The sequence below is a fragment of the Rhinopithecus bieti genome, unplaced genomic scaffold, assembly GCF_001698545.2.
Source record: "Rhinopithecus bieti isolate Rb0 unplaced genomic scaffold, ASM169854v2 scaffold_21412, whole genome shotgun sequence".
Lineage (NCBI taxonomy): Eukaryota > Metazoa > Chordata > Mammalia > Primates > Cercopithecidae > Rhinopithecus > Rhinopithecus bieti.
In genome coordinates, this window is record NW_016811643.1 from 2594278 (window position 1) to 2603555 (window position 9278).

Genomic DNA, 9278 nt, shown 5'->3' on the forward strand with positions numbered 1-9278 from the left:
TGGAACATTTAGCCCATTTACATTTAGGTTAATATTATTACATGTGAACTTGATCCTGTCATTATGATGTTAGCTGGTTATTTTGCTCATTAGTTGATGCAGTTTCTTCCTAGCATCAATGGTCTTTACATTTTGGCATGTTTTTGCAGTGGCTGGTACTGGTTGTTCCTTTCCATGTTTAGTGCTTCCTTCAGGAGCTCTTGTAGGGCAGGCCTGGTGGTGACGAAATCTCTAAGCATTTGCTTATCTGTAAAGGATTTTATTTATCCTTCACTTATGAAACTTGGTTTGGATATGAAATTCTGAGTTGAAATTCTTTTCTTTAAGGATGTTGAATATTGGCCCCCACTGTCTTCTGGCTTGTAGAGTTTCTGCCGAGAGATCTGCTGTTAGTCTGATGGGCTTCCCTTTGTGGATAACCCGACCTTTCTCTCTGGCTGCCCTTAACATTTTTTCCTTCATTTCAACTTTGGTGAATCTGGCAATTATGTGTCTTGGAGTTGCTCTTCTCGAGGAGTATCTTTGTGGTGTTCTCTGTATTTCCTGAATTCAAATGTTGGCCTGCCTTGCTAGGTTGGGGAAGTTCTCCTGGATAATATCCTGCAGAGTGTTTTCCAACTTGGTTCCATTTTCCGTGTCACTTTCAGGTACACCAATCAGATGTAGATTTGGTCTTTTCACATAGTCCTATATTTCTTGGAGGTTTTGTTCATTTCTTTGTACTCTTTTTTCTCTAAACTTCTCTTCTGGCTTCATTTCATTCATTTGATCTTCAATCACTGATACCCTTTCTTCCAGTTGATCGAGTCGGTTACTGAAGCTTGTGTATTTGTCATGTATTTCTTGTGTCATGGTTTTCATCTCTATCAGGTCGTTTAAGGACTTATCTACATTGGTTATTCTAGTTAGCCATTCATCAAATCTTTTTTCAAGGTTTTTAGTTTCTTTGTGCTGGGTTCATATTTCCCCCTTTAGCTTGGAGAATTTTGATCACCGAAGCCTTCTTCTCTCAACTCGTCAAGTCATTCTCTGTCCAGCTTTGTTCCATTGCTGGAGAGGAGCTGCATTCCTTTGGAGGGGGAGTGGTGCTCAGATTTTTAGAATTTTCAGCTTTTCTGCACTGCTTTTTCCCCATCTTTGTGGTTTTATCTACCTTTGGTCTTTGATGATCGTGACGTACAGATGGGGTTTTGGTGTGGATGTCCTTTCTGTTTGTTAGTTTTCCTTCTAACAGTCAGAACCCTCAGCTGCAGGTCTGTTGGAGTTTGCTGGAGGTCCACTCCGAACCTGTTTGCCTGGGTATCAGCTGCGGAGGTTGCAGAAGAGTGAATATTGCTGAACAGCAAATGTTGCTGTCTGATCATTCCTCTGGAAGCTTCATCTCAGAGGTGTACCTGGCCTTGTGAGGTGTGAAGTGTCAGTCTGCCCCTAGTGTGGGATGTCTCCCAGTTAGGCTACTCGGGGGTCAGGGACCCACTTGAGCAGGCAGTCTCTCTGTTCTCAGATCTCAAACTCTGTGCTAGGAGAAATATACTCTCTTCAAAGCTGTCAGACAGGGACATTTACATCTGCAGAGGTTTCTGCTGCCTTTTGTTTGGCTATGCCCTGTCCCCAGAGGTGGAGTCTACAAGGCAGGCAGGCCTCCTTGAGCTGCAGTGGGCTCCACCTAGTTCAAGCTTCCCACTACTTTGTTTACCTACTTAAGCCTCAGCAATGGTGGGCGCCCCTCATCCAGCCTCTCTGTCGCCTTGCAGTTAGATCTCAGACTGCTGTGATAGCAATGAGGGAGGTTCAATGGATGTGGGACCCTCCGAGCCAGGTGCGGGATATAATCTCCCCGTGTGCCATTTGTTAAGACCCTTGGTAAAGTGCAGTATTAGGGTGGGAGTGACCTGACTTTCCAGGTGTTGTGTGTCATGGTTTCCCTTGGCTAGGAAAGGGAATTCCCTTCCCCCTTGTGCTTCCTGGGTGAGGCAATGCCTCGCCCTGCTTTGGCTCTCGCTTGTTGGGCTACACCCACTATCCTGCACCCATGGTCCGACATGCCCCAGTGAGATGAACCCAGTACCTCAGTTGGAAATGCAGAAATCACCCGTCTTCTGTGTCGCTCAAACTGGGAGCTGAAGGCTTGAGCTGTTCCTATTCGGCCATCTTGGTGCCACCCTCACCACATTTTCTTTATCCAGTATAATGTTGATGGGCATCTAGGTTGATTCCATGTCTTTACTATTGTGAACTGCGCAGCAGTGAACGTATGTGTGTATGTGTCTTTATGGTAGAACAAATTTTTATTCATTTGGGTATATACCCAATAATGGGGTTGCTGGACTGAATGGTAGTTGTAAGTTCTTTGAGAAATCTCCAAACTGCTTTCCACAGTGGCTGAACTAATTTACATTCCCACCAGCAGTGTATAAGTGTTCCCTTTTCTGCAGAAGCTTGCCAGCTTCTGTTATTAAAAAATTTTTTTATTATTATTTTTTGAGACAAGGTCTTGGTCTGTCACCCAGGCTAGATTGCAGCCTCAATCTCCTGGGCTCAAGAGTCTCCCACCTCAGCCTCCTGAGGAACTGGGACTACAGGTGCACACCACACCCCCTGCTAACTTTTGTATTTTTTGTAGAGAGGAGGTTTTGCCATGTTGCCCAGGCTAGTCTCAAACTCCTGGGCTCAAGTGATCCACCCACCTTGGCCTCCCAAAGTGCTGGGATTATAGGTGTGAGCCACTGTGCCTGGCCTCTTTTGGAACTATTGTTATAAAGTTTTGGAATAGCAGTTATGCTAGTTTCATAATGAATTCACTCAATTTACTAATTAAATATCATGTTCTAGGATAGCTTTTTATAGCACAGGAATTTTCATCTTTTGAAAGTTTTGGAAAACTTATAAAACCTGGGTCTGGGTGTTTTCAGGTAATAATTATTTATTTGTGCTTTTGATTTCTTTCTTGGTAATTAATCTACTCAGGTTTTAATCTTTTCTTAAGTAAATTTGAAAAATTATATCCTTCTGGAGATTTGTCTGTTTCATAAAGAATTACAAATTTATCAGCATAGACTCCTATAGGGTGATTTGCATTTCAACTAGGCAATTAAATACCTTAACCCAAAGAATAAATCCATAATACTGGTAATATTTTGAGTCATGCTCCACCTAGCTCATCTCAAATCACTCTGTGTGTAAAAGGTATTTCTTTACAGTATGTATGAAAATAACATATACACACTCACTAAAATACTCGGAGACACACACTCCATAAACCCACCATCTTCTGGAGAAGTGGTTCTACCACAGACTGAATCTCATAACAAAAATATTGTTTCTGTCCTCACTGCTCATACCCCACTCTTGCTAGTCGTTTGCCTCACTGACTTATTAAAAACTCAGATGATGAAGGGTTAGGATTTCAGAAACATAGGCCATCAGAGGAAGAAGATTTTATTTTTGTCTGCACACGAGCAATTTAAGAAAGAGAGGAACTGCCAATCTGCTACTAGCTGAAGGTGGTGGTAGCCATGATCCCTACATGCTCAGCACCAGGGCAGATGGGCTCCTCTTCCCATCCTTCTTGGGGCCTCTAGGACAATGTAGAACATCCAGAATCATGAATTCACAGGAACCAAGAACAGCAACATATTCACAGCCATGTACAGCAGAGGTCTGTAAAGGTCATCTTGCTCAGCTCCTGCCTGGATATGGGCTCCCTCAGCTTGCATGTCTCTAGAGACAAGTTGCTCACTACTGTGTGTTGAGGCCATCATTCCATGAGTGGGTGACTTTAACCAGATATCTTTCCTCACTGAGGGCTGAATCTCTCTTCGTGTGGTGTCATCTCCTTGGTTCTAGGTCTGTCCCCAAGAGCTTCTTGGGGTTGTTTTGGTAGGAAGGAGCAGAGGAGAAACATTTTTTTTGAGGGCCTACCATTTCTGGGCCCTGTGAAGTACTTTCACCACTACAATTTCCCCCTCATTCACAACCCCAACCCCTCTATCATTAGGCAAGCATTAGAACTGAGCATCAGGCACATGAGGTCATCTTTTATTCTTCCATTTATTTGTTCATTCACCATCGTTTTTGACATTTGCTATGTACCAGGCAGTCTGTTAAGGCACTGGGGCTTAATGGGTGCACTAGATGTGGTTTCTGTGCCCAAGTTACTTAGAGTCCAGTGGAGAAGAACTAGAGTGCACTGGGAAACCAGAGGAGGTGTCTAATTCAGTCTCCAGAGACAAGGCAGTCTTCAGAGGAGGGGATCTCTAATTTGAGAATCAACATTTAAGTCAGCCAGGGCAAGTGCAGTACAAAGAGCTCAATGACATCAAGCTGAGAATTGGTGGGGATGGGATTAGAACTCCAAAGCCAAGTCCCCTTTCACTGTCACCTCACCTCAAGGGAGGTACCTGGGCTTGGGTAAGTCCCATAAACAAATTATGGAAAGAAACAAGATGGGAGAGTCGAAGTGAGGGGATGAACTCACATTCCTGCTCATTTTTCACTGTGGATGGCTCAGGTTCAAAAAGGAGGGCTAGAGGTTAGGCTTAGGAAAAGATTTTCTCCTGAGAAGACCAGGAATTGGGGAGGAAGGGACCCTGGTGTGGACTGGGGATAGTGGCGGAACTGTCCAGAGAAAGAGGCTGACTAGCTCGGGGTGTGAGTCACCCTCTTTCTTTGGGCTTTCCCTGCTTATCCCCTACTCCTGCCATCACCTGCCTAGTAAGAGCCTCCACCCTAGTTGCCCTCACTTCTCTCCTGGGCTGACCTCCAGAGTTGATACTCACCCTAGCAACATCAAGCAGGAACACAGAGAACCAATGGGACTCCCTAACTGTGGTTAAGTGCACCCCTACTTTTCCCCAGGGGAGCACAGGCTCCACCTCAGCCAATGGGCAATACCATTGCACAAGAGCTGGCCGCCTAACTCAGTCTCCTAGGAACTCCACAGGACCAGCCTGGAGCTTGATCTCCCAACAGCCAGGCCAGGCCCTTCCTACTGGTCTGTGCTGCCTAAGGTCTCTGCTCTGGAGCTGAAGATTCAACAAAGACAGAGAATTCACACCTCAGACCCCAAACCTGCAGCCCACCTCAGGGGCAGCTCTGCCCAAAGCAGGATCAGGGAGTGGACTGTGGGATCTCAGTTAATCCAGCAGGTGGATTCTAAATATCAGAAATGAGGAGCCAAGAGTTCCAAGGAAGTGCAACTTTGACTGAGCACTTACTATGTGGGGATTTTTGAAGGATCAGTGGTACTTCTATGGAGTTTGTGGTAGAAGGCGAGGAGCTGGAAGAAGGAGAATGAGGTTTGAGAGAACTTGTTGAAGTGAGGATGTTATCATCCCATTTTAGAAGTAGGCATCGAGGGTTAGAGAATTTGGGTGACTTGTTCAAGGTCACTTAGCAGATCTGTGGCAATGCTGGGATGGTCATCTAATTCCAAATCTGGCTCTGTCTATTCACACCTCTGACTCACCTCTGCTCTACACCCAGGGGAGAGACAGATGGGATTCAATGATGGCTTCATGGAGGAGAGGACATTTGGGCCAGGCCTGGAAGGTCTGGAAGCAAACACCCAAGCAGAAAGTAGGAGGGCCTGTGATGGCTGAGGCTGAGCTCAACATGTGGGGTAGGGACTGTGATGCTGGCAGGTGTGGGGCTGGTGAGGTTGGTTCTGAAGTCTTGGAAGTTGGGGAGGGCAGGAGCCAAGTAAGATTGTGAAGTCTGGATCCTTGGAGATCCCCCAAGGGCACCGGACGGGTATGCTTCAGCTTTGTGGCTGAGGTGGCAGCAGGATGGTCCAAAGGGTCCAGCGGGCATGGAGGATGGAGGGCCCCAGAAGCATGTGGAGCACTCCAGGGAGTGCTCAGCCCTGGGCTCAGCTATGAAGTTTGCTGAGAGGAGGGACCCCTCATGCTGGGTGAGGCCTCAGGTGACCCTCTGTGACTCTACTCTCTCCTCTTCCCTGGGTCTGGCCTGTGCCCTTCTCACTGGGCTCTGTGGTCCCCTCCAGGTCTCCCATGATCCTCCTGTCAGCAGGGGCCTGACCAGGGCACAGACACCCATGCAAAGGTGGCTTCTCAGCTCCTGGCCCTGGTATGGACCCCACTGCTGCCCCAGAATGGTGGTGGCTCTCACTGGACACATCACTTTGTCACCTCATACCAAGGCCAACTCAGACCTCCAAGAATTGTTTACCTTCTCTTCTTAAAGCTCTGTATTAGTTTCTTAGGGCTGCTATCACAAATTGTCACAAACTGGGTGCTTAAAACAACAGAAACACCTTCTTCCATGGTTCTGGTGGCTGGAAGTCCAACATTAAGGTGTTTTCAGGGTCACACTCCTTCCTGAGGCTCTAGGGGAGAATCTGCGCCTGGCTGCTCCCAGCTTCTGGTGGCTCTGGCATTCCTTGGATTGCATCCAGTCTCTGCCTGCATCTTTCTATGGCCTCTTTTCCATCTCTCATAGGGACATTTGCCATTGGATTTGGGGGTCATCTGCATAACCTAGGGTGATCTCATCTGAAGATCCTTAATTACATCTGCAAAGACCTTTTTCTAAGTAAGGGCATGTTCACAGTCTCCAAGGGATGCGACATGGGCTCTCTTTGTAGGGGCCATCCCTCTGCCTACCACAACCTCCATATGTGGATTGTGAAGGAATGAGAGAGAGAGAGAGAAAGGGGCAGTGAGGGTGGCCTTGGCCTTGGCAGGCCAGTGTGCAGAGGTCTGTAGTAGAGGTGGGTGTGTGACAGTCACAATGGGGGAAGCAAGGATGCTGCTCTCAGGAGACCTGTGTGGTCTGGTCATAACATCCTTGACTCCAACGGTTCAGCTCAGAAGGGTGGGAACTCAGCTCTGCCTGTGGGCTGGGCTAAGCCAGAAAGGCTCCCTGGGGTAGTCTTGCCTGAGGAAAGACCAGCTGAGGGCTGCAGAGAGAGCGTACAGGCTGAAGACATGCTACTCATGCCTTTTTCATGCTGGGAGATCCCAGCTGTGCCTCTTGTAGGGTCTGGGGCTTTTTAGGGCAGGGATGGGCCTCCCCCCTCAACCGGGGAGACCCTTTCACAGAGGCAACATCTAGGGCCACGGTAAGGTTGTGGCTGCAGAGCACAGAGGGGAGGCACCAAAGGTCCTCACCAGGACCCCATGGCAGGGACAGCCAGGGAGGGGAGACGTGAGGCAGGCACACACGTCTCAAGGGCAATGTGGCCACCATTAGCCTTACTCACACTGTCCCATGGCTTGTCAACTCCTCTTCTCCATCTCCTGTCAAGTGAGTCCACCCCAAGTACCAAGCCAGGTTCCAGGACACCACCCTGCTCGCCCGTCTCCCTCATGCCCTCATCTGGTTGGGCACCAAGTCTTGCCCATCCCACTGCCAAGCTCCTCTCTTGTCTAACTCCTCAGGCCTTTGTCTCAGGCCATCTCCAGGCCTCATGCTGGGCCAGGACTCACCAATCCCTCCAGCCCCTGTCTATCTCTGCTGCCAGAAGGATCTTTGAAGAAAGCAAACCTGACCTCGTCACCCTATTAAGACCCTGCAGAAGCTCCCCACTGCCCACCAGTTAGAGTCCAGGCTCTCTCACTGGGCATTCGAGGCTCTCATCTGCCACCCCTCCTAGGGGCCTCTACTTTCCAGCAAGGTCAAACTGCTTGTGCTCTGCTGCCCACCCTTCTGTCTGACCTGTCTTTCCTCTCTTAGCTTCACATGATACTGCTTGTGCTTGCTCTGGGACCTCAGCTGCCACCAACTTCAGGAAGACCTCCCTGATAGCTCTTGCCCACTCCAAGTAGCTGCACTGTGAGGAGTATCTTGAGTTTGGGACTCACACTGCATCCCACTGTGGAGGACACTCTGGGCAGCCTAACTGGCCTGCAACCACCTTAGCAGTCCCCACTCCCACCCCAGCACTATGGGGCAGCCCACTTGTCTACTGTCTCTCCTTCCCTTCTCCTTCCTGGCTCCCAGGGCATTCCTGCCCTAACTTTTCCTCCTCAGATTTTTCTTTCTGTATCAAGATGGTCAGGGGCCTCATATTCTCTGTCCCTTCTTTATGTCAAAACCTGCTCTCCAGTGGGATCTGAAGCTCCCTCACACTTATGCAAAAAGCCTGATAATGGCTGTAGTTGATTCTTGGAGGAACGGTAGTGGTTATTCTGGCACATGGAGTAGGTGGGGAGGTTTTTTGGGCGCAGGAGTCTTCTTGTCTTCTTGAAGTCCCTCAAATCTGTCTTAGGTGCATCATCTATTCTTTATTTTTTAATTAAAAATTTTTAATTGAAGGCCAGGTGCGGTGGCGCATGCCTGTAATCCCAAAACTTTGGGAGGCTGAGGTGGGCAGATCATCTAAGGTCAGGAGTTCAAGATCAGCCTGGCCAACATGGTGAAACACTGTCTCTACTAAAAATACACAAATTAGCTGGATGTAGTGGTGCACATCTGTAATCACAGATACTCAGGAGGCTGAGGCAGGAGAATTGCTTGAACTTTGGAGGCAGAGGTTGCAGTGAGCCAAGATCGCGTCACTGCACTCCAGCCTGGGTGACAGAATGAGTCTCCGTCTCAAAAAATATATATATTTTTAAATTGATACATAATATTTGTATATATTTATGGGGTACACATGATATTTTGTTACATGCATAGAATGTGTAATGATCAAGTCAGGGTATTTGGGGTATCCATTATCTTGAGAATTTATCATTTTCATATGTTGGAAACATTTCAAGTTCTTTCTTCTAGTAATTTTGATATATAAAATACATTGTGCTAATTATAATCACTCTAGTTTGCTATGGAATATTAGATCTAATTTATTCTATCTAACTGTATGTTTATACCCAATAACCACCCTCTCTTTATCTCACTGCCCTATACTTACCAGCCTCTGGTAACCATCATTCTACTCTTTACTTTCATGAGATCAACTTTTTTAGCTCTCATGTATGAGTGAGAACATGTGATATTTGCCTTTCTATGCCTGGCTTATTTTACTTAACTTAATGACCTTCAGTTCCATCCATGTTGCCACAAGAGACATGATCTCATTATTTTTTATGGCCCAATAATATTCCGCTGTGTATATATACACACCACATTTTCTTCATCCAATCATCCATTGATGGACACTTAGGTTGAATCTGTAGCTTTGCTTTTGTGAATAGTGCTGCAATAAACATGCAAGGGCAGGTATCTTTTTTGATTTGGTTTCTTTTCCTTTGGGTAGATACTCAGTAGTGTGATAGCTAGACTAAATGGTGTTCCTATTTTTAGTTCTTTGAGAA